The sequence below is a fragment of the Phyllobates terribilis genome, unplaced genomic scaffold, assembly GCF_046119375.1.
Source record: "Phyllobates terribilis strain yellow unplaced genomic scaffold, ASM4611937v1 Scaffold_2__4_contigs__length_985480577, whole genome shotgun sequence".
Taxonomy (NCBI): Eukaryota; Metazoa; Chordata; class Amphibia; order Anura; family Dendrobatidae; genus Phyllobates; species Phyllobates terribilis.
This window is the reverse complement of record NW_027362762.1, coordinates 799,242,829-799,268,973: the sequence shown is the minus strand read 5'-3', so window position 1 is coordinate 799,268,973 and position 26,145 is coordinate 799,242,829.

Here is a 26,145-nt window from a genome sequence, read left to right as displayed (position 1 = left end):
CCCAAACACAGCAGCACACGGCAGGCTCCGCCTCTTCCTCTTCCTGCTACCGCAGCTGCTGGCATGAGACCTGCCCTTCAATAGATCCTTGTAAAAGGATTTAAAGTGTACTCATTCAAATTAGAGAGACAATTTAAATTAAAAAGATTAGATCTGCCTTCAAAGCAGGGGGGTTCGCTCGACCCACCAGCGGACAGGCACCAGTATTGGAAGAGGGGGGCTGGCCGTCAGGGTCCACCGCGGCTCTGGCACAAACCCGGCGACACGGAGGTCGCACGGGCTGGAACGGACTGGCCGTGTCGGCTTTGCACTTTTTTGGTTTTAGAAGGGCATGACATGCCTATATTTGTGTCTCCCCCTCCTTTTACTCCTCCACCTCTTTTCTTTTCGCATGACTATATGTACTTGTCACTTTTCTATGTGTTAGTTGTGTCTTCTGAGCAGTTTGTCAGGTTTTGGACACCTTTGAAGGTGTTTTCTATGTGTTTCTATGTGTTTTTGTTTGCCTGCCATTGGATTTAACGGTGTTCGAAGGTGTTCGACGAACAGTTCGACGAACAGTTTGACGAACAGTTCGGCGAACAGTTCGGCGAACATACGGGTGTTCGACGAACCGAACTCGAACACTACGGGGGTGGCTCAACACTAGTCCTGATTTGGAAGGAAGTGTTGTATGGGAAAAAAAGGGATAGTTAGATAAGTGAGGTGAGGCGATAGGCCAGTCTAAAGAAATGCGTTTATAGGGCACGCTTAAAACTGTGGGTATTGGGGGTAGTGCGTTTCAAAGAATTGGCGCATCACGTGAGAAGTTTTAAAGACTGGAGTGGAAGATTCGGATTATTGAGGATGTTAATCTTAGGTCATTAGCAGAACGGAGGACACAGGTAGGGTGGTAGACTGAGACGAGGGAAGAGATGTAGGACGGTGCTGAAACATGGAGCACTTTGTGGGTAAGGGTGGTGCATTTATATTGAACTCTATAGCGGATGGGTAACCAGTGCAATGACTGGCACAAGGTGGAGGCATTGGTGTAGCGGTTGACGAGGAATATGATCCTGGCTGCCTCATTCAGGACAGATTGGAGAGGGGAGAGTTTAGTAAGAGGGAGCCTGATAAGTAGAGAGTTGCAGTAGTCCAGAAGAGAATGAATCAGAGCGACAGTAAGAGTTTTTGCAGAGCCAAAGGTAAGAAAAGGTTGAATTCTAGAAATGTTTTGAGGTGGAGATGATATGAGTGGACGAGTGATTGGATCTGGGAAGAGAAGGAAAGATCTGAATCAAGTATGACCCCGAGACAGCGGGCATGTTGCTGGGGAGTAATGGTGGAGTCGCACACAGAGATGGCAATATTGGTCATAGTTAGGTTAGTGGAGGGACTGATCCTCAAGGAACCCCGACAGTAAGGGGAAAAGGGGAGGAAGAGGAGCCAGCAAAAGGTACATTGAAGGAGCTGTCAGATAGGTAGGAGGAGAACCAGGATAGAACAGTGTTCTTGAGCCCAATAGAGTGGAGCCTTGTGAGGAGGAGCTGGTGATCCACAGTGTCAAATGCTGCAGAGACCCATATATATGAGACCTAGCATGCACCAATAGAGTAAATCGTGTTGTTACGCATTGTCTTCAAACACCCCACTGTGATCACAGATGTTTCATTCCAGGGTCAGCAGAGTTTCATTGTATTGTCCCTGTATGGGCCACTCTAAACATTCATATTATAAAGTTCTTGAAACATGAGAGCCGGTTCGTGCTGTGAAAGGCATACTGACAATACAGTTTAAGCACAAACACATAAAAAGTATTAGGGGGTATGTATCAGCTTGCAAACAAGCAGAATATATATACAGTATATATACAGTGGGGAAATTAAGTATTTGATACACTACCGATTTTGCACGTTCTCTCACCTACAAAGAGTGGAGAGGTCTGTCCTCTTTATTGTAGGTACACTTCAACTGTGAGAGACAGAATCTTAAAAAAAAATCCAGAAAACAACATTGCATGATTTTTACCTAATTAATTTGGAACCATGAATTCTGCTGTCTACCAAAAAATACTGAAGGAGAATCTCCAGCCATCTGTTTGGGACCTTAAGTTGAAGCGCACTTGGGATATGCAGCAGGACAATGATCCAAAACACACCAGCAAGTCCACCTCTGAATGGCTTAAGAAAAACAAAATTAAGACTTTAGAGTGGCCTAGTCAAAGTCCTGACCTTAATCCGATTGAGATGTCAATTGAGTCATGACCTTAAAAAGGTGATTCATGCTCGGGAACCCTCCAATGTGGCTGAATTACAACAATTTTGCAAAGATGAGGGGGGCAAAATTCCTTCAGAGCGTTGTAAAAGACTCATTGCCAGTGATCGTAAACGCTTGATTGCAGTTGTTGCTGCTAAGGGTGGGCCAACAAGTTATTAGATTTAGGGGGCAATCACTTTTTCACACAGGACCCTGTAGATTTAGATTTTATTTTCCCTTAATAATAAAGACCTTCATTTAAAAACTGCATTTTGTGTTTACCTGTGTTATCTTTGTCTAATATTTAAATTTGTTTTGTGATCTGAAACATTTAAGTGTGACAAACGTGAAAAAGAATAAGAAATCAGGAAGGGGGCAAACACTTTTTCATACCACTACATATATATATACACTACCGTTCAAAAGTTTGGGGTCATTTAGAAATGTCATTATTTTTTAAAGAAAAGGACGTTTTTTTTCAATGAATCTAACATTAAATGAATCAGAAATGCACTCTATACATTGTTAATGTGGTAAATGACTATTCTTGCTGCTAACGTCTTGTTTTTATTGCAATATCTACATACAGTACAGACCAAAAGTTTGGACACACCTTCTCATTTAAAGATTTTTCTGTATTTTCATGACTATGAAAATTGTACATTCACACTGAAGGCATCAAAACTAAGAATTAACACATGTGGAATTATATACTTAACAAAAAAAGTTTGAAACAACTGAAAGTATATCTTATATTCTAGGTTCTTCAAAGTAGCCACCTTTTGCTTTGATAACTGCTTTGCACACTCTTGAGGAGCTTCAAGAGGTAGTCACCGGAAAAGGTCTTCCAAAAATCTTGAAGGAGTTCCCAGAGATGTTTAGCACTTGTTGGCCCTTTTGCCTTCACTCTGCGGTCAAGCTCACCCCAAACCATTTCGATTGGGTTCAGGTCTGGCGACTGTGAAGGCCAGGTCATCTGGCGTATCACCCCATCACTCTCCCTCTTGGTTAAATAGCCCTTACACAGCCTGGTGGTGTGTTTGGGGTCATTGTCCTGTTGAAAAATAAATGATGGTCCAACTAAGCGCAAACCGGATGGAATAGCATGCCGCTGCAAGATGCTGTGGTAGCCATGCTGGTTCAGTATGCCTTCAGTTTTGAATAAATCCCCAACAGTGTCACCAGAAAAGCACCCCCACACCATCACACCTCCTCCTCCATGCTTCACGATGGGAACCAGGCATGTAGAGTCCATCCGTTCACCTTTTACTGCGTCGCACAAGGACACGGTGGTCGGAACCAAAGATCTTAAATTTGGACTCATCAGACCAAAGCACAGATTTCCACTGGTCTAATGTCCATTCCTTGTGTTCTTTAGCCCAAACAAGGCTCTTCTGCCTGTTGTCTGTCCTTAGCAGTGGTTTCCTAGCAGCTATTTTACCATGAAGGCCTGCTGCACAAAGTCTCCTTTTAACAGTTGTTGAAGAGATGTGTCTGCTGCTAGAACTCTGTGTGGCATTGACCTGGTCTCTAATCTGAGCTGTTGTTAACCTGCGATTTCTGAGGCTGATGACTCGGATAAACTTATCCTCAGAGGCAGAGGTGACTCTTGGTCTTCCTTTCCTGGGGCGGTCCTCATGTGAGCCAGTTTCTTTGTAGCGCTTGATGTTTTTTGCAACTGCACTTGGGGACACTATCAATGTTTGCCCAATTTTTCGGACTTACTGACCTTCATTTCTTAAAGTAATGATGGCCACTCGTTTTTCTTTACTTAGCTGCTTTTTTCTTGCCATAATACAAATTCTAACAGTCTATTCAGTAGGACTATCAGCTGTGTATCCACCAGACTTCTGCACAACACAACTGATGGTCCCAACCCCTTTTATAAGGCAAGAAATCCCACTTATCAAACCTGACAGGGCACACCTATGAAGTGAAAACCATTTCCGGTGACTACCTCTTTAAGCTCATCAAGAGAATGCCAAGAGTGTGCAAAGCAGTCATCAAAGCAAAAAGTGGCTACTTTGAAGAACCTAGAATATAAGACATATTTTCAGTTGTTTCACACTTTTTTGTAAAGTATGTAATTCCACATGTGTTAATTCATAGTTTTGATGCCTTCAGTGTGAATGTACAATTTTCAAACTCGTGAAAATACAGAAAAAAATTTAAATGAGAAGGTGTGTCCAAACTTTTGGTCAGTACTGTAGGTATATAGAGGCCCATTTCCAACAACAACCACTCCAGTGTTTTAATGGTACATTGTGTTTGCTAACTGTGTAAGAAGGCTAATGAATGTTTAAAAAACCCTAGAAAACCCTTGCACAAGTATGTTAGCCCAGCTGAAAACGGGTTGGCTGATTTGAGAAGCTATAAAATTGACCTTCCTTTAAGCTAGTTGAGAATCTGGAGCATTACATTTGTTTGTTCTATGAAACTCTCAAAATGGCCAGAAAAAGAGAACTTTCATGTGAAACTCGACAGTCTATTCTTGTTCTTAGAAATGAAGGCTATTCCATGCAAGAGGTTGCTAAGATACTGAAGACTTCCTACAATTCAGAGGAGAGCACAAACAGGCTCTAACCAGAGTAAAAAGAGAAGTAGGAGGCCCCGCTGCACAACTGAGCAACAAGACTAGTACATTAGAGTCTGTAGTTTGAGAAATCGACGCCTCACAGCTCCTCAACTGGCAGCTTCATTAAATAGTACACGCAAAATGCCAGTGTCAACGTCTACAGTGAAGAGGCGACTCCGGGATGCTAGCCTTCAGGGCAAAGTGGCAAAGAAAAAGCCATATCTGAGACTGGCTAATAAAAGGAAAATATTAATATGGGCAAAAGAACACAGACATTGGACAGAGGAAGATTGGACAAAAGTTTTATGGACAGACGAATCAAAGTTTGAGGTGCTTGGATCACACAGAAGAACATTTGTGAGATGCAGAACATCAGAAAAGATGCTGGAAGAGTGCCTGACGCCATCTGTCAAGCATGCTGGAGGCAATGTGATGGTCTGGGGTTGCTTTGGTGCTGGTAAAGTGTGAGATTTGTAAAAGGTAAATGGGATTTTGAATAAGGAAGGCTATCACTCCATTTTGCAATGCCATGCCATACCCTGTGGACAGCGCTTGATTGGAGCCAATTTTATCCTACAACATGACAATGACCCAATGCACACTTCCAAATTATGCATGAACTATTTAGGGAAGAAGCAGGCAGCTGGTATTCTATCTGTAATGGAGTGGCCAGCGCAGTCACCAGATCTCAACCCCATTGAGCTGTTGTGGGAGCAGCTTGACCGTTTGGTACGGAAAAAGTGCCCATCAAGCCAATCCAACTTGTGGGAGGGGCTTCAGGAAGCATGGGGTGAAATTTCTCAAGATTACCTCAGCAAATTAACAGCTAGAATGCCAAAGGTCAGCAATGCTGTAATTGCTGCAAAGGGAGCATTCTTTGACGAAAGCAAAGTTTGAAGGAGAAAATTATTCTTTCTAATAAAAATCATTATTTCTAACCTTGTCAATGTCTGGACTATATTTTCTAATCATTTTGCAACTCATTTGATAAATAAAATTATGAGTTTTCATGGAAAACACAAAATTGTCTGGGTGACCCCAAACTTTTGAACGGTAGTGTATATACACTGTATATTTTTTTCTTTACACCATGGCAATGTATTGTATTCTGGTAACTTTTGCCAGAAATTCCATTAACATTAATCCTGTAAGTCAGAGACATTTTGATCTTTTGAAAGGTCATTAATGCTTATCTTCTCTAAAATACCATTGTTTAACATATGTAAGAAGAACTGCATTAGTCATTTTAATATTTCTAAAGAAATACCTTACACAATAAACTATATGTACTTCTGTAGCATCAATGTGAACTCTTCAGATACTGTTAGAGACATAAGCAAGTACTGCCCCAGCTGATATGTACCCCTACCTGTTTCAAACTGTGCAGGGCACATGTCCTGACTGTGGCATCCTTGCGGAAAGGATTGGCAATGCAGCCATATAATTTGCTCTACGGCTTTTTATTACTGCATACAGGTTAATTCAGCAGCACAACCTCATTGTAGAAAATTAGTTATCGAATGCCAGTTCACACTCACTTCTTTTAGATATATTTTAATTATATCACTTACTCTTTTATGCAGAAATATAAAACACCTGGGACATAAAAATTTCAATAAGGCTGTGTTCACACGATGCGTATTTCATGCGTTTCCGCGGCGTTTTTGCAGTTGCGTAAACGCCGCGGAAACGCATGAAAAACGCATGGTAGAAGGGCAGCAATGTTCCCCAATGGAAATCCGCATGTGCTGTGCCCATGATGCGGATTTTTCCGCAGCGTTAACGCTGCGGTCAAAAATCCGCAGCATGTCAATTAATTTTGCGGAAACGCGGCGATTTCGCCGCCATTGACTTGCATTAGAACGCGCCAATTCCGCAAGACAGCATTTGTACTTGCGTAATTGGTGCGTTCTAATGTGCGGATGGTACCCGGGTGTAGAGGAGAGGAGAGTCTCATCCACACCCAGGTACCATTAAAAAAGCTGTAAAAAGAAGAATAAAATAAAAAATAAATGTATTCTTACCTCCTGTCGGCCCGCGCAGCGCTCCCGCTTGGTTCCCGGCACTTGCAGTGAGTTGTAGGACCTGCGGTGACGTCAGAGTCATGTGACGGGTCACGTGACGCTGACGTCGGCAGGTCTTTCAATTCAAAGTTGCCGGCAGCCGGGAGAACGGAGTGAGCAGGACAGCGCGGGCCATCGGAGGTAAGTATATACACTCTCTCGGGTCACACTATATAAATCCATGCTGTTTGCATGGATTTATATAGTGTGACCTAGTTATCAAGCACTTTCCAGGTGATGCTAAGATCGCCTGGAAAGCGCTTGTCAATCTGCATGCGGAAACGCATGTGAATCTGCATGTGGATCCGCATGTATTCTGCAGGAAAAACACATGCACAATCTGCATGCGTTTTTTCTGCCAGGGAGATGCAGAAATGATGCAGAAATTTTCTGCTTCATTTCTGCATCGTGTGCACATACCCTTAATCCTATTTATAAACAATAAACAGTGTCAAATACCACAAATATAAACTTGTTTGCCATATTTTTATCCATGTAATTGTCTCCCATCGGCAATCCGTTGTTACTCATTTCCTCCAGCATCCAGAACTCAATGATGCGCAAACTCCCAAACAGCAATCACATGATCGCAACACCTATGGTAGCATGATCTAATCATATGACCTAATTCAATTCAGAAACTGGTCAACAGTGTCATAAATCACAAGCACATTTTTCCTATTGTGTCCCCCTATTTCCTTATAAACTGTATGCTTGTACCCAGGGCCCTCCCTCCTACTGTAACTGTTGAACTATGTGTTACTCTGTAATGTCTTTTTGCCTGTACATGTCCCCGCTTAATTGTAAAGTGCTGCGGAATATTTTGGCTCTATATAAACTAAATTATTATTATTTATTAGTAGTAGCTTCATCAGTGCACTGCTGCACTTTTTTGTATTTTAGCACAGTAACAGCAGCTCACACTTCTTCCTGTCACTGCCTCATATCTGACTGTGGCCTAGGAATGCAGTGAGTGACAGCTCAGCTGCCCAATGGGATCTGAAATGTGCTGGACTGTCTTTGTAAAGTGATAGTCCAGTTATCCAATCTGACCCTGGGGCATACTGGGCTGTCAGCATTTTGATTGACAGCCCTGCTGCTCAATCTGGTCTAGCCTTTGGGAGATTCCCCAGGTGCCTCCTGACTTTAATTATTTGCTAGCTATTTAGCTGGGGTGCTGTGTCCAGTCCAGTGTCAGTTGTAGATTTGCTCAGTTAGGTGTGTGTGCTTGATCTGTGTCTGACTTCTTGATATTGTTGCTGACCTCAGATTTGCTGTGATTATTCATGTGGATTATCCCTTCTGCTTTTTTGACACTCTCTGACTTCAGGTATCTGACCTCGGACTTGGCCTCTGACAATCCATTTGTTGTACTCCATAGTCTTCATGTACCCTCAGGGCATTTGACCATGGACTGTTACCTGACCACTCATTTGTCTTACCTCTCTATTCTATGAGCCTTCCTTGGTATCTGACCTTGGACCTCCTGACTACCCTGTCTCTTGGCTTCCCCGTAAGTAGTGACTCAGCATCAAACTTCCCATTTGATTCATTTTTTCATAATGTGATCAGATATCTAGCATATGAAGCCCTCTTTATAATGCCCACCACAGATCATCCATACAGTGTCAGCTACAGATTCCCCATTTTAGTGCCAATCATAAAGCCCCTGAGAGTCCTCATTGCCAGTCCCTATTGTCAACCACATATTCCTTATGGCAATCCACAAAGCCCCTCCGATCATAGTCCTAGTAATTAAAAACACTACTAGAGCTGTACTGCCCCATTTACCAACTCTGAGTCTCCATAAAAAACAAGATACTTCTCCTTCAAGTTTATCTTCTGAGGGATTTTATATGTTCTGCATCCATAATTGATTTAAAGGACAAACTGCAAAGTAAAATTACCATTTTTGATGTATTATATTCCCAGTATAAGACTAGGTGAACTGTGATAAATTCTACAGTATAAAAGACGCTTGTGTTCTATACTGGCATCTTGATAGTTAAAACACTCTATATTCACTTGAATATTTAATGACATTTTATAAATATTTTTTTAGAAATTCTGTAGGAAGTTAGCAAATTCACCCGACACATAAACATGAAACATATATACTGAGTGCAAACTCTTGTAGTGAGACCTCTCTATATTTAGCTCCATTGCCCAGATCTATCCTTGGTAAACTAGAGTCTTATAAAAGCATAAATTGAGAAGTTCATATTTACAGTCTTATAGTGTCTTTGTAAAATGAGACAATAATCCAGCTATGCTCCATAATATGCAATTAAGAATATTGTAATCCCATTCATTTAGAAATTAAAATTGATAAATGGTGTGGAATAAATCCTTGTTGTAAAGGAATATAACTCCTGGTATGGGTAGTGAAGAGGTAGTGGTCACATCTGGGCCTCTTCCCACCATAAAAACACTAGGAGACAGTGGTTTTACTAATTTCAATTGGTGAGTGGGAGTCCTGTCATAGATATTACTGTTATGATAGGCTACAAGCACTAAGGAAAGACAAGAGATCTGTCCCTACAATAGAACTAAGCTAGATCCCTACGATGTAACGGGGAACCTGATCCTGCGATCAGACCAGCTAAAGTCCTCAGCTAGTCTGAACGAAGACCTATAGATGTGAGGGAGGGATCCCTACAAGAACTAGGGACTGGGAGAAAGATGGACACCTCCTAGCAGAAATTGTAGCAGTAAAAAGACAAACACACAACATAGAACATAAAGGTCAAAAGACTTAGCTAAACTGACTGAGAAAGGTTACAAAGCACCTGGCTAGCTTAAGAGTAGTAACTACAATGAAGTCCAGCATGGCCAGAAGGGCGGAGCAGGATTAAATAGGCAAAAAGGTCATGTGACCAGCAAAATAGAAAAAACCTAACAGGAGAGTTCTAACAGTACCCCCTCTTCCAAGAGGATCCTCCGGATCCCCTAGGACCAGGCTTATCCGGAAACCTCTTGTGAAACGCTCTGACAAATCTGGAAGCAGAAACATCATCCGCCCTCACCCATGTGTTATCCTCGGGACCGAAACCCTTCCAAGCGACGAGATATTGCAAACTCGCCCTATACCGTCTAGAATTAAGGATGCGGGAAATTTCATATTCCCCGTCCTCCACCACCGGAGGAACAGTGGCAGTGGCGTCTCTATCTGATACATGAGCTTTTTTCAATAGAGAAACATGAAACACCGGATTAATCTTCCAGGAGGTAGGAACCTCCAACCTAACAGCAGATTGGTTAACTACCTGAAGCACCTTAAAGGGCCCTACAAACTTAGGACTCAATTTTTTAGAAGGAATCCTCAACCGCAGATTCTTAGAGGACAACCAAACCATGTCACCAACCGTAAACAAAACCTCTTGACGTTTCCTGTCAAAGTACCTCTTAGATTTTTTGTTAGCCTCCTGAAGATTACCACGCACATCCATCCAAACTCTCTCCAAATCACCGGAAAAACTCTCCTCCTCAGGCACAGCCGATACCAATTTGGAGAATGACCCAAAAGACGGATGTCTCCCAGAACAACAAAAAAAAGGCGAACACTCAGCAGAAGAGGATGTATGGTTGTTAAGAGCAAATTCAGCAAGTGGCAGAAACTCAGACCACCCCTCTTGATTGTCTGCCACAAAACAACGCAAGAACTGCTCAACATCCTGATTCTTCCTTTCTGTCTGGCCATTAGACTCAGGATGATATCCAGATGAAAACGACAAATGAACTCCCAACCTGTCACAAAAGGCATGCCAAAAACGAACCACGAACTGAGGTCCCCTATCAGAAACAATGTCAGTAGGAACACCATGGAGTCTGACAATTTCCTTGACAAAGGCCTTAGCGAGTGTCTTAGCGCAGGGCAGTTTGATGAAGGGAACCAAGTGACACATCTTGCTAAAACGGTTCACGACCACCCAGATGACCGTGAAACCCTCAGAGAAGGGAAGGTCAGTATTAAAGTCCATAGCCAGATCTGTCCAATGTGCACTAGGAACCTCCAGAGGGCAAAGCAACCCCGCAGCAGGAGTATGAGAAGACTTAGATCTAGCACACACAGTACATTGATGCTCCCACTTAATGACTTCCTTCTGCCATCCAGGCCACCCACAAGTCTCTTGGTCTCAGAAATTCCAGGATGACCTGCCAACCGAGACTCATGACACTCAACAAACAAATCTCTCCTAAAGGTCCTAGGCACAAACAACCTCCCATGGGGAGTGTTAGATGGGGCATTCTCCTGTGCTTTAAGAATCTCATCTTCCAAAACGGAGTCCAATGCAGCAATCACAACACCTTCTTGTAAAATGCTCTCCTCCTCCTCAGCACCGACCATGGGAGAAAAGCTGCGAGACAACGCATCAGCTTTAACATTCTTGGTACCCGGGATGTAAGTAACGGAAAAATTAAACCGCGAAAAAAAAAGTGCCCTCCTAGCCTGACGGGCATTCAAGCGCTTGGCAGCATCAAGATAGATCAGATTTTTATGATCAGTGAAAACCTGAATGGGAAATTCAGCACCTTCCAAGAGATGACGCCAGTGTTCAAATGCGAGTTTAATAGCTAGCAATTCCCGATTACCAATATCGTAATTAAGTTCAGTCTCAGAAAAATTTTTTGAAAAAAAAGCACAGGGATGTACTCCATCCTTGTTTTCCTGAGACAACACCGCACCGACCCCCCACAGAAGAAGCATCAACCTCAACCAAAAACGGCTTAGTCACATCAGGTTGCATAAGGATGGGGGCAGAGCTGAACCTCTCCTTTAGAAACACAAACGCTTCAATGGCCTCAGTAGTCCACTGAACCGTATTAGCACCTTTCCTGGTGAGATCGGTCAGTGGTTTAACAATGATAGAAAAAATTTTAATGAATTTTCTGTAATAATTGGCGAAACCCAAAAACTTCTGTATCGATTTCAAACCAATAGGCCTAGGCCATTCCTGCACAGCTTGAACTTTCACCGGGTCCATCTCAAAGCCCTTGCTGGAGATAATGTAGCCCAAAAAACTAATTCTCTGTACAGCGAACTCACATTTCTCTAGCTTAGCAAAAAGCAAATTGTCAATTAATAACTGTAATACCTCACGTACGCACCGCCAATGAGACTCCAGATCCGGCGAATAAATCAAAATGTCATCCAAATACACAACCACATTTTTGCCGATCAAAGGTCTAAGGATGTCATTAATAAGATTCTGAAAAAATACTGGTGCATTGGTAAGACCAAAAGGCATAACCAGATTCTCAAAATGACCCACAGGAGTGTTAAAAGCAGTCTTCCATTCATCACCCTCCTTCATGCGCAACAAATTGTATCAATTTTAGAGAACCACTTGGCCCCCACTAACTGGTTATACAAATCAGGAATCAATGGCAGTGGGTAGGGATTACGTACAGTAATTTTATTAATCTCGCAAAAGTCCAGACATGGACGTAAACTGCCGTCCTTTTTTTTAACAAAAAAAAATCCAACAGCCACAGGTGACTTAGAGGGTCTGATATGACCGGCGGCCTAGCTCGTCTGCATGTATTCCTCCAAAGCCTTTCTCTCAGGAATAGTAAGATTAAATAAACGACTTTTAGGAAGAGTCGCTCCAGGGACAAATTCAATGGTACAATCATAGTCTCTATGGGGAGGCAAAATTTGCGACTCCTCCTCAGAAAAAACATTCCAAAAATCCTGAATAGGTACAGGTAATTCCCCTTTATCCACAGCAGCAATGCGCCCGTTACAACACTTGTCATAACACTTCAGGCTCCAGGACTTAATTTCATTAGTAGACCAATCCAGTACAGGATTGTGCAATTTTAACCAGGGTAACCCCAAAATTACTGGAGAAGGCAAATTATTTAATACTACCAAATCCAAATTTTCTTGGTGAATACCATTAATAGTGAGGGGAAATTCATAAACCTTGTGAGTAACACATTTCAAGGGAGAGCCATCGACAGAAACCACGGCAATAGGGGATGACAAAGGTTTGGGTTTTAATTTAATTTTTTCCAAGAATCCCCCATCAATCACATTCAGAGTAGAACCACAATCCACAATTACCCGAAATTCAATTAATCCTTCCTGAGCTGCAGTAGTAGCAGAAAGAAATACCCCCTTAGTGTTTAAATAGGCTATACGGGCGTAACTGACCTTTTTTTTTTTTTCTTTGTTCATACGAAGCACACAGTTCTTAATGAAATGGTCAGATTTTCCGCAATAAAAGCACAAACCTTCAGAAAACCTGCGGTCTTTTTCTTGAGAGCGGGGTGACATCGCCCCAATCTCCATCGGCTCTCCAATGTCAGTACAGACCCTCTCAAAGCTAGGAGCTGACATGGCAAAGGATTTACTCTCATTAACCCTTGCACGCAGTCTCCTGTCCACCCGTATAGCTAATTGCATTGCCTCCTGCAAGTTTCCAGGTGTAGGATAAGCAATAAGCAGATCCTTAACCCTTTCACCTAGCCCAGCAAGAAACAAACTTTTCAGAGCTGAGTCGTTCCACCCCACCTGAGCAGACCACCGACGGAAGTGAGTACAATAATTTTCCACATTACCTGATTCCTGTCTCAAAAGTCTCAATTCCGTCTCAGCTGATGAGACACGATCAGGATCATCATACAACAACCCCAAAGCAGAAAAAAACTATCCACTGATCTAAAGCACGGATCACTAGGTTGGAGAGAAAAGGCCCATCCCTGAGGTTTTTTGCGCAAAAGTGACATTATGAACCCTATGCGCTGTGATTCATCACCAGAGGATCTGGGTCTCAAACGAAAATACAATAAACAAGCATTTTTAAAGGAAAAAAAATCTTGTCGTTCACCAAAAAATAAATCAGGCAATCGTACCTTTGGCTCCACAAAATGCGCTCCAGAACAGCTACTCACGTGTTGTTTGAGCTCGGCCACCTCCAGAGAGAGTCCCTGCAGGCGTTGAGCCAAATCCTGAACCGACACCATGATGGAAACTGGAGGTCTTTCCTTAGAGATATTTTTGGGCTGGACTTACTGTTATGATAGGCTACAAGCACTAAGGAAAGACAGGAGATCTGTCCCTACAATAAAACTAAGCTAGATCCCTACGATGCAACGGGGAACCTGATCCTGCGATCAGACCCGCTAAAGTCCTCAGATAGTCTGAAAGAAGACCTATAGATGTGAGGGAGGGATCCCTACAAGAACTAGGGACTGGGAGAAAGATGGACACCTCCTAGCAGAAATTGTAGCAGTAAAAAGACAAACACACAACATAGAACATAAAGGTCAAAAGACCTAACTAAACTGACTGAGAAAGGTTACAAAGCACCTGGCTAGCTTAAGAGTAGAAATTACAATGAAGTCCAGCATGGCCAGAAGGGCAGAGCAGGATTAAATAGGCAAAAAGGTCATGTGACCAGCAAAATAGAAAAAACCTAACAGGAGAGTTCAAACAATTACACTGGGACCCAGGAGCTAAATTATGTCTCTAACCCGTGTTAGTTATTAGTGATGAGCGAGCACTAAAATGCTCGGGTACTCGTTGCTCGGGTCAACTAAATTGGAATGCTCGAGTGCTCGGTCCGAGCAACGAGCCCAATGTAAGTCTATGGGAAACTTGAGCATTTTTCCGGCGCCCCCCCCCCCCCAGTTGTCTGCAGAGGGGCTAAAAATTGCCCAAATCTATGGGAACAGTGCTCAAATCACATGGGAACAGCATGGGGAAGACCCCTAGAAGCTTCTCTGATTCCCAGGTCACTGCTGTCAACAATGTTTTCAGAGTGTTACGCCACTTTTACGGACTCACAATAAAACATACAAAAACTAAACCAAAATGGATTTTCCTGGGAAAAATGTTAAGGAACATCCTTTCCCGGGTAATGCCTTGTATATAAGGCAAAATAAATAACCAAAAACAAAAATGCTCCTCCACACCATGGGCTATGTTCACATGTAGCATTTTGATGCCTTTTTGCACTTTTGCATTGCTCTCAACGGTGAAACATACATTCACCGGTAAATGTCATTTTAACATTTTATGACCTTATCTGGCCATGTGGTGTGTGAGACATCATCAAAGTCATCCTGTTTCATTTATGAAGGAGGGACTCAAAGTCACAAACACTATTTTTATAGCGCCATCAGGCAGCCCTTATTATTCTTAAAGGGCCAGCAGTCGGCTATGCTTTGTTGTTCCCATTATTAAAGAGTGGGTCTCCTATACTGTTATTGCGTATGCAGTGACTGCAAGGGCTGCCAAAAATTTGGACGCACCCCAATACTCCTTTGAAGAGACACAGAGGAGGGTTTCAGTAAAAAAAATGATCCCATTATAAAGTAGTGGGTCTCCTATAGTGGTAATGTCCATGCAGTGACTGCAAGGGCTGCCAAAATGTGGGAAAAACCCCAATAACAACTTAAAGACACATAGAGCTGGGCCACAGTAACGACATGTTCCCATTAGAAAGGAGCTGGTTTGCTATACATTTATAGGGTATGCAGTGAGTCTAATTGCTGCCAAAATATGGGAAAAACCCCAATAACAGTTTAAAGACACATTGAGGTGGGCCTCAGAAACGACATGTTCCCATTAGAAAGGAGAGGGTCTCCTATAGAGTTATAGGGTAAGCAGTGAGTCCAACGGCTGCCAAAATTTAGGAAAAAACCCAATAACAATTTAAAGACACACAGAGCTGGGCATCAGTAACGACATGTTCCCATTAGAAAGGAGTGCTTCTCCCATACAGTTCTTGTGTAAGTAGTGACTGCAACTGCTGCCAAAAATTTGGAGGCACTCCAATGTCCCTTGCAAGAGACGTAGAGGGGGGAGGGCATCCTGAAAACAATGTTCCCATTATTAAGAATTGGGTCTCCCATACTGTTTGCCTATACAGTGAATGCAATGGCTGCCAAAAATTTGGAGGAACTCCAATGCCCCTTGTAAGAGACGTAGAGGTCGGAGGGCCTCCTGAAAACAATGTTCCCATTATTAGGAATTGGGTCTTCCATACTGTTTGCCTATGCAGTGAATGTAATGGCTGCCAAAAATTTGGAGGAACTCCAATGTGTAACGGGTCTGGGAGGTGGAACCTCTGAGCAACTATACAAAGGGGCAGTCCTTGTAAGGAAGCGGGTGGCTCCCAGGGACGGCGGGCAGGTAGTCACGGCAAGTGACAGGGACAGTCTCTGGGTAGAAGGGGCAGGAAGTCACGGCAAGTGACGGGGACAGTCTCTTGACAGGCGGATGGTCACGGCAAGTGACAGCAGGGTAAGAGTCTCTAGACGGGCAGGTGGTCACGGCAAGTGACAGCAGGGAAAGAGTCTCTAGACGGGCAGGTGGTCACGGCAAGTGACAGCAGGGAAGAGTCTCTAGATAGGCTAGCAGGCAGGTAGCAGGTGAGCGCTCCCAGGTGAGCAGGCAAGAGTCTCTGGACAGGCAGGTGGTCACGGCAAGTAACGGCAGGGCCTCCAGGTAGGCTAGCAGGCAGATAGCAGGTGAGCGCTCCCAGGTGAGCGGGCAAGAGTCTCTGGACAGGCAGGTGGTCACAGCGAGTGACGGCTAAGCCTCCAGATAGGCTAGCAGGTAGGTAGCAGGTAAGCGCTCCCAGGTGAGCGAGTAAGAGTCTCTGGACAGGCAGGCAGGTATCAGGCAGGTATCTGGCAGGTACTTCCTGATCCGCAGGCGGACTGATCCATAGACAGACTGGCAGGTGCTGGTAGGCAGACTGTCAGACCACAGGATAGCAAGCAGGTAAGCAGATATCAGGCAGGTATCAGGCATGTATCAAGCAGGAATCTGGCAGGTAACTGGTAACGGGACCTGAGGGCTGAAGCAGAGTTGAAAGGCTTTGCAACAACATTGCTCGGGCACCTCCATTTTGGAGGAGGTGCCTTATATATGGTGAAGTCCTCCGGCCATTGGCCAGGGACTCCTTAGGACGGCGCGCGGCCCCTTTAAGAGAGCCCTAAGCACAGAGGCCGGGAAGCAGCGCGCGCTGCCAGCAGAGCGGGAGGAAGCCGCCGGGCACGGAGCGGAGAGGTGAGGGGAACGGCGTCCCTGCCTAGCAGGAGGCGGGGATGCCGACGCTACAGTACCCCCCCTTTAGGCCCCCCCTTTTTTAGGCCGGAGAGAAATTTATCAAGGATGAGAGGGGCATGGATGTTCTCCCGGGGCTCCCATGTTCTCTCCTCAGGACCAAACCCCTTCCAATCCACCAGAAAAAAAGGATTTTCCTCTTACCCTTTTGGTGGCCAGAATGTTCTCTACCTCAAACTCGTTTTCAGCGGAAACCGGAGCAGGAGGCGTACCTGTAGACTTGGAAAAAGAGTTAAATACCACGGGCTTGAGTAGAGATACATGGAAGGAGTTAAGAATCCGCAAATTGGCCAGGAGTTTCAATTTATAGGCCACCGGATTGATCTGTTTGATAACTTCCAGTGGGCCGATGAACCGAGGCCCTAACTTGTAGGAAGGAATCTTGAGCCGGACATATTTGGACGAGAGCCAGACCTTATCTCCAGGACGGAATTGTGGAGGATCCAGACGTCTTTTGTCAGCCTGTTTTCTCATCCGCTCGGATGACTGAAGAAGTGCGGATCTGGTACTTTCCCAAATGGAGGAAAATTCGTTAACGAGAGATTCCGCAGCCGGATTGTCCACCGAAGCGGAGACGGGAAACGGGATCCGAGGATGCTGACCGAAGACTACAAAAAACGGGGATTTGGAGGAAGATTCGCTGTCGTGATTATTGTAAGAAAATTCGGCCCACGGTGAAAGATCCACCCAGTCCGAATGGTGAGCATTAACAAAGTGCCGGAGGTAACTGGTTAAAATTTGGTTGATCCGTTCAACTTGGCCATTGGACTGTGGGTGATAAGCAGAAGAAAAGTCCAAGGTGACCCCCAGCAGTTTACACATGGCTCGCCAGAAACGAGAGGTGAACTGAACTCCTCGGTCGGATACGATGTGGAGAGGAAGACCATGAAGACGGAAGACATGATGAATAAAGTCTTTAGCTAACACTGATGCAGACGGGAGACCCGGCAGGGGAATAAAGTGAGCCATTTTGGAAAAGCGGTCAGCGACCACCCATATGACCGTACAGCCGGCAGAGACAGGGAGGTCTGTAATAAAGTCCATAGCTATATGCTGCCACGGGGCAGCAGGTACAGGAAGAGGAAGGAGACGGCCGGTTGGCAGATGTCTCGGAACCTTGTTGCGGGCGCAGGACACACAGGCTGAAACAAAATCTATTACGTCCTTGTGCAGGGTAGGCCACCAGTAATGCCGGGAAATAAGCTGGAGGGTCTTTTTCTGACCAGCGTGGCCAGCTAGCTTGGATGAGTGTCCCCAGTGTAGACCCTTCACACGATCCGGAACAGATACGAACGTCTTACCGGGTGGAAGACGATTTAGAATCACGGGGGCCACCTGCATTACTTTGGCGGGGTCGATGATGTGTTTAGGCTCCTCCTCAAGATCAGAGACCAAAAAGGATTGGGATAAAGCATCAGCTTTGATGTTTTTGTCAGCCGGGCGAAAATGAAGAATAAAATTAAAGCGGGCGAAGAACAAGGACCACCGGGCTTGGCGCGGGTTAAGTCTCTGGGCACTCTGGAGGTAAGCCAAGTTCTTGTGGTCCGTGTAAATTATTACCGGGTGAAGAGCCCCCTCGAGCAGGTAACGCCACTCCTCCAGTGCCAGCTTAATGGCCAACAATTCTCAGTCTCCTATAGAATAATTGCGCTCAGAAGAGGAGAAGAGTTTGGAGAAGCCGCAGGTTACCATTCTTCTGGAAGACGACTTTTGGGTGAGTACCGCTCCGGCTCCGGAGGAGGAGGCGTCTACTTCTAGGAAGAATTGTTTGTTGCCGTCCGGACGATGCAGCACAGGGGCGGAGGAAAAAGCTCGTTTCAAGGAAAGGAAGGCCTCCTCTGCTTTGGGCGGCCATTCTCTGGGATTAGCGCCCTTATGGGAGAGCGCCGAGATAGGGGCAGTACGGGAAGAGAAGTGCGGAATGAAGAGGCGGTAGTAGTTGGCGAAGCCCAGGAACCGCTGAATAGCCTTCAACCCCTCTGGTCGGGGCCACTTCTGGATGGCAGACAGTTTCTCAGGGTCCATTTGTAGGCCGGTCTGAGAGATTATGTAGCCCAGAAACGGAAGCGAGGTCTGCTCAAAAAGGCACTTCTCATATTTAGCGTAGAGGTGGTTCTGCCTGAGCCTGAGCAGGACCTGACGAACGTCCCTCCGGTGAGTGAGAAGATCCGGAGAGAAGACCAAGATGTCGTCCAGGTATACCACCACGCAGGAGTAGAGAAGGTCACGGAAGATGTCATTGACCAACTCTTGAAAGACGGCGGGAGCGTTACAGAGACCGAAGGGCATTACAAGGTATTCATAGTGGCCGTCCCGGGTGTTGAATGCCATCTTCCATTCATTCCCCTGACGGATACGGACCAGATTATACACCCCACGGAGGTCCAGCTTGGTGAAGATTCTAGCCCCCCTCAGACGGTCAAATAATTCAGGAATGAGCGGAAGGGGGTATTTATTCTTCACTGTGATCTGGTTAAGGCCTCTATAGTCTATACAGGGACGGAGTGAGCCGTCCTTCTTTTTGACGAAGAAGAAGCCTGCTCCCGCCGGGGAAGTAGATTTCCGGATAAATCCCCGGGCCAGATTCTCCTCAATATATTCAGACATGGACCGGGTCTCAGCAGTGGACAAAGGGTAAATACACCCACGGGGAGGAGTAGCGCCGGGCATCAGGTCAATTGGGCAGTCGTATGGTCTATGAGGGGGTAATGTCTCTGCCTCTCTTTTATTAAAGACGTCCGCAAAAGACCAATATGGAACCGGTAGGCCGGGTAGATTGGCTGGGGTAGGAGAAGGACGAGCAGGATGAATGGGAACTAAACAAGTCTTATGGCAGTCCTGTCCCCAGCGAAGAACTTCTCCGGTCTGCCAATCAAGCACGGGTGCGTGTTTCTGTAGCCAAGGTAGGCCTAGCAAGAGGGCGTGAGAGAGTCCAGGCAGAACATGAAAGAAGATGCTCTCAGAGTGCAGCATTCCCACCTGCAAAGTTAAGGATTCGGTGATGAGTTGGATGGGATGAGGTAAGAGGCCCCCATCCACGGCGGCGACAGATAAGGGTACAGCCAGAGATTTGGTGGGAATGCGGTATTTCTCTACCAGGGACTGAGAAATGAGATTTCCGGCAGCTCCAGAGTCAAGTTGAGCCAGTTCAAAATAACGGTTCTCCCCACAGATGATAGAGACCGACAGCATTAGAGATGGAGAGGGTTTATTTCTGTCTAGGGCGACCTCTCTGTGCGACCTTAGACACAGGCGTTTCCCGACCTCTCTGGGCAGGAACGGATCCGGTGCTCCTTGCTGCCACAGTAGAAGCAGCTCCCCTCGGCACGGCGTAATTCTTGACGGGTCTTGACCATCTTGGTCTGGTCGACCTGCATAGGCTCAGGTGAGTGCGCCGGGGTAGTAACGGAGGAACTGACGGGTCTCTGGAAGGTAGGGGCAAGGCGTGGAAACCTCCTCTCACGGGTGGCCTCTTTGGTGCGCTCCTGGAACCGGATGTCAATCCGGGTGGCAAGTGTAATTAAGTCGTCGAGAGTGGTAGGAATGTCCCGACCGGCGAGTTCATCTTTAATACGGCCGGACAGACCCTCCCAGAAGACAGACACCAGGGCGTCGTTATCCCAGGCAAGCTCCGAAGCAAGGGTATGGAACCGTATGGCATATTGGCCCACGGTGAGACTTCCTTGGCGGAGGCGTAGCAGAGATGAGGCGGATGAGGTCCTCCGTCCTGGTTCGTCGAAGACCTTCCGGAAAGTCATGAGAAAGGCTGGCAGGTGGGACAACAGGGGGTCTCCTCTCTCCCATAGAGGATTTAACCAAGCCAGCGCCTCTCCCGTGAGATGGGACATGATGAAGGCTACTTTGGCTCGGTCGGTGGAAAACTGGTGTGCCAACAGTTCGAAGTGCAGAGTACACAGTTTAATGAAGCCCCGTGCCTGTCCGGGATCTACGCCAAAACGAGGTGGGGTGGTGAGGCGAGGACCGGAAAGAGTTGCCATGGAATTGATGGGCAGCGGCGCTGCCGGGGTAGGAGTCGTGCGACTGGAAGCAGGTCCCGAAGAGGTAGTCAATGTGTCCAGGCGGGAGTTAACACCACGCAGGTGGCTCAGGATGGACTCCAGTTGGGACCTCTGACGGGAAAGTTCATGACATAGGTCCGAGAGCGAGGGAGCCTGGGTGCCACCGGGTTCCATGGCCCGAGCAAACTGTAACGGGTCTGGGAGGTGGAACCTCTGAGCAACTATACAAAGGGGCAGTCCTTGTAAGAAAGCGGGTGGCTCCCAGGGAAGGCAGGCAGGTGGTCACGGCAAGTGACGGCAGAGCCTCCAGGTAGGCTAGCAGGCAGGTAGCAGGTGAGCGCTCCCAGGTGAGCGGGCAAGAGTCTCTGGACAGGCAGGTGGTCACAGCGAGTGACGGCTAAGCCTCCAGGTAGGCTAGCAGGTAGGTAGCAGGTAAGCGCTCCCAGGTGAGCGAGTAAGAGTCTCTGGACAGGCAGGCAGGTATCTGGCAGGTACTTCCTGGTCCGCAGGCGGACTGATCCATAGACAGACTGGCAGGTGCTGGTAGGCAGACTGTCGGACCACAGGATAGCAAGCAGGTAAGCAGATATCAGGCAGGTATCAGGCAGGTATCAAGCAGGAATCTGGCAGGTAACTGGTAATGGGACCTGAGGGCTGAAGCAGAGTTGAAAGGCTTTGCAACAACATTGCTCGGGCACCTCCATTTTGGAGGAGGTGCCTTATATATGGTGAAGTCCTCCGGCCATTGGCCGGGGACTCCTTAGGACGGCGCGCGTGGCCTCTTTAAGAGAGGGGGAGCGCGCGCGCCCTAAGCACAGAGGCCGGGAAGCAGCGCGCACTGCCAGCAGAGCGGGAGGAAGCCGCCGGGCACGGAGCGGAGAGGTGAGGGGAACAGCGTCCCTGCCTAGCAGGAGGCAGGGACGCCGATGCTACACAATGCCCCTTGCAAGAGACGTAGATATGGTGCTATGGTACATATGGTGGTGGTGATATGTTGGTGGAGGATGAGGATGAAGAGAAGGAGGAGGATAAGAGCAAACAGACAAAATCAGGAAGCGTATACCCATGTCTGGGTGTGAAGACAGAGGTGCATGGGAATAGAGTTAGACCTCCCAAAAAAAAGACACTGTATTTGAGTTTATGTTATGCTTCTATCATTCAGTGGTGTTGAGAAGTCTGGCCCAATCCAGCCCTTGTTCATTTTTTTAAGAGTCAGCCTGTCAGCATTTTTAGTTGACAGGCGGATGCGCCTATCGGTTATAATTCCACCAGCAGCACTAAAAACCCGCTCTGACAAAACGCTAGCGGCAGGGCAGCCCAGGACCTCCAAGGCATAGAGAGCCAGTTAATGCTTGTGTCTGGCTTGGATACCCAATAATTATAAGGCACAGAGGAATCATGGAGGACATTGGTACGGTCAGCAAGGTACTCCCTCAGCATCTTCCAAAACTTTTCCCTTCTTGTGAGAGTACCCCGCGCCTCAGGGCCTGTGCAATGGGAGGGTCTGAGAAAACTGTCCCAGAACTTTGACAGTGTACCCCTGCCTTTGCTGAATTGCATTTGTGGCTCTCCTGTATTCCTTGGTTGTCCAACGAACTGTGACCTCTGCCGCCAGCTTTTTCAGATGGAAATTTTTTTAATAATTCCTCAACAAGGGCATTCTGGTACTGCCCCATTTTATTAGGCCTGTTCTGCGCGGGAATAAGAGACAGAAACTTCTCCTTGTAGCGTGGGTCCAGAAGTGTCACCAACCAGTAATGACTGTCACCCAAAATTAGGACAACATGAGGGTTATGGGAAAGGCAGCGTTACATAAACTCAGCCATGTGTGCCAGACTGCAAAGAGTCAAGACTTCTGTGTCCTCATCAAGAGGACTACTGACCATGCTCTCCTCATCATCCTCTTCCTCCTCCCTGTCCTCAGGCCACCCACGCTGAACAGACAGTATGACAGTTCTGCAGGTAGCACCGTCTATAGCGCAGGAAACTAGCTCCTGTTCTTCCTCCTCCTTCTCCTCCTCACTGTCACCCATTCTACGTTGGGATGAGATTAGGCTGGGCTGTGTGGAATCACCCTGTATGGTGCCTTTCTCCATCTCATCGTGTTCTAAGTAGATACTAGTGAATGTGATCCACCCTAAGCGACTAAAAGTCACAATACGACGACATCACTAGATTGTGCTTGCTGTGGATCCTCAGTGTGCAACAAAAAGATTGTAGCAGTGCACCAGTGGAACTGTTGGTAAGGTGAGATGTATTTGTTTTTTATGTCATTCACTTGTGAGGTGAATGTGTGGGGCCATCATTATATGTTTGGGGCTGAGGGGATAATACTGTGTAGTTCATCATGCTGCGTTTGAGGACTGTAAGAGATCATACTGCCATCATAATGTGTTGGGAGCAGTAGGGTTATCATTCTGTGTTGTGGTCTGTGAGGGATCATACTGTCGTGGACATCATCTTGTGTTGGGGGGCTGTGAGGGATCATTATGTTGGTTTTATCGTTCTATGTTTGGGGGACTGTGGAACTCATTATTTTGTGTTGTGAAGCTGTGAGGGATCATACTGTGGAGGTCATCATTTTTTGTTGGGGCTGTGAGAGATCATATGTGTGGTTCATTATTCTGTGTATGGAGGCTGTGGAGGATCATACTATGGGGGTCATAATTCTGTGTTAGTGTTGTGGGGGATCCTACTGTTTGGAGGACCATGGGGACCGTCATACAGTGTATAGGGGCTGTAGGGGACATCATACGGTGTAGAGAACCGTGGGGACATCCTACTGTGTATAGAGTGCTGTGGGGCCCATCCTACTGTGTATAGGGTGCTGTGGGGTTCACATAATGTGCATGGGGATGATGGGGGGAACTAAGGGATCAGAATGTGGTTGTCATTACTCTGTGTTTGAGGACTACGGGGACCATCATACTGTGTTGGATGGCTGCAGGGGTCATCATTCTGTTTTTGAGGGCTCTCGGGGATCATACTGTGTGGAGGACCTCAGGAACCATCATACTGTGTATAGGGTGCTGTGGGGCCATCATACTGTTTGGGGGCTGTGGTGGCCATCATAAGGTGTTGGGGGGAAATGGGTGATCATACTGTGAGGATCATCATTCTGTATATAGCGAGCTGTAGGGGATCATGCTGCATTGGTGTCATCATGTATGGGAGCACAATTTTGAGATGGCCATGGGAGCCATCATAATGTGTGGGGAGCTAGGTTCAAATCATACCAAAGATAAAATCTGCAAGAAGTTTGCATGTTCTTACCGTGTTTGTGTGGGTTTCACAGAGCTCACAGAGATTACTGTGGCGCCCTGCTGCGCATTGGTGCCACAGAACCCAGAAGGGTGTATGGATGGACTTCTCCACAAGAGGCCCTCACACATTCACACATCTCCACCCTACCCCCTCAGTCCAGCAGAGGGAGCCCTGATAGGGATATACAGTACAGACCAAAAGTTTGGATACACCTTCTCATTTAAAGATTTTTCTGTAATTTCATGACTTTGAAAATTGTACATTCACACTGAAGGCATCAAAACTATGAATTAACACATGTGGAATTATATACTTAACAAAAAAATGTGAAACAACTGAAAATATGTCTTATATTCTAGGTTCTTCAAAGTAGCCACCTTTTGCTTTGATGACTGCTTTGCACACTCTTGGCATTCTCTTGATGAGCTTCAAGAGGTAGTCACCGGAAATGGTTTTCACTTCAAAGGTGTGCCCTGTCAGGTTTAATAAGTGGGATTTCTTGCCTTATAAATGCGATTGGGACCATCAGTTGTGTTGTGCAGAAGTCAGGTGGATACACAGCTGATAGTCCTACTGAATAGACTGTTAGAATTTGTATTATGGCAAGAAAAAGCAGCTAAGTAAAGAAAAACGAGTGGCCAGCATTACTTTAAGAAATGAAGGTCAGTCAGTCCGAAAAATTTGGCAAACTTTGAATGTGTCCCCAAGTGCAGTTGCAAAAACCATCAAGCGCTACAAAGAAACTGGTTCACATGAGGACTGCCCCAGGAAAGGAAGACCAAGAGTCACCTCTGCTTCTGAGGATAAGTTTGTCTGAGTCACCAGCCTCAGAAATCGCAAGTTAACAGCAGCTCAGATTAGAGACCAGGTCAATGCCACACAGAGTTCTTGTTAGAACCCTCCTGTTAGTTCTTTTTCTATTTTGTTGGTCACATGACTTTCTGCCTATATAATCCAGCTCCGCCCTTCTGGCCTTGCTGGACTTCAGTGTTTCTTTTACTCTTCAGCTAGCCAGGTGCCTTGTACCTAACTCAGTAGTTCGCTTGGTCCTTGGACCACTAGTACTTTTTGCTTGTTTGTCTTTGCTCTGCTACAATTTCTGCTAGGAGGTGTCCATCTATATCCCTGCTGTCCTTAGTTCTTGTAGGGACCCCTCCCTTATATCTATAGGTCTGCGTTCAGACTAGCCGAGGACTTAGGCAGGTCTGTTCACAAGGAACAGGTCCCCCGCTGCATCGTAGGGAATCAGCTTAGTCCTATTGTAGGGACAGTTTTCATATCTTTCCTTAGTGCTTGTAGCAGGTTATAACAGTAAGTCCAGCCCAAAACAAAAATAAAACACTCTAAGGAAAGAAATCCAGATTTCAGCATGGTGTCGGTTCAGGAGTTGGCTCAACGCCTGCAGGGACTGTCTTTGGAGGTGGCCGAGCTCCAGCAACACGTGAGTAGCTGTCCTGGAGCGCATTTTGTGGAACCAAAGGTAGGACTGCCAGATTTTTTTAATGGTAAACAGCAAGATTTTTTTTCCTTTAAAAACGCTTGTTTATTATATTTTCGTTTAAGACCCAGATCCTCTGGGAATGAATCACAGCGCATTGGGTTTATAATGTCACTTTTGCGCAAAGAACCACAGGGATGGGCCTTTTCTCTCCAACCTAATGATCCGTGTTTTAGATCAGTGGAAGATTTTTTTTCTGCTATGGGGTTGTTGTATGACGATCCTGATCGAGTCTCATCTGCTGAAACTGAATTAAGACATTTGAAGCAGGGATCAGGTGATGTGGAAAATTATTGTACATACTTCAGAAGATGGTCGGCCGAAGTGGAATGGAATGACTTGGCATTAAAATGTCTGTTTCTTGCTGGTCTAGGTGAAAGGGTTAAGGATCTGCTGATTGCCTTCCC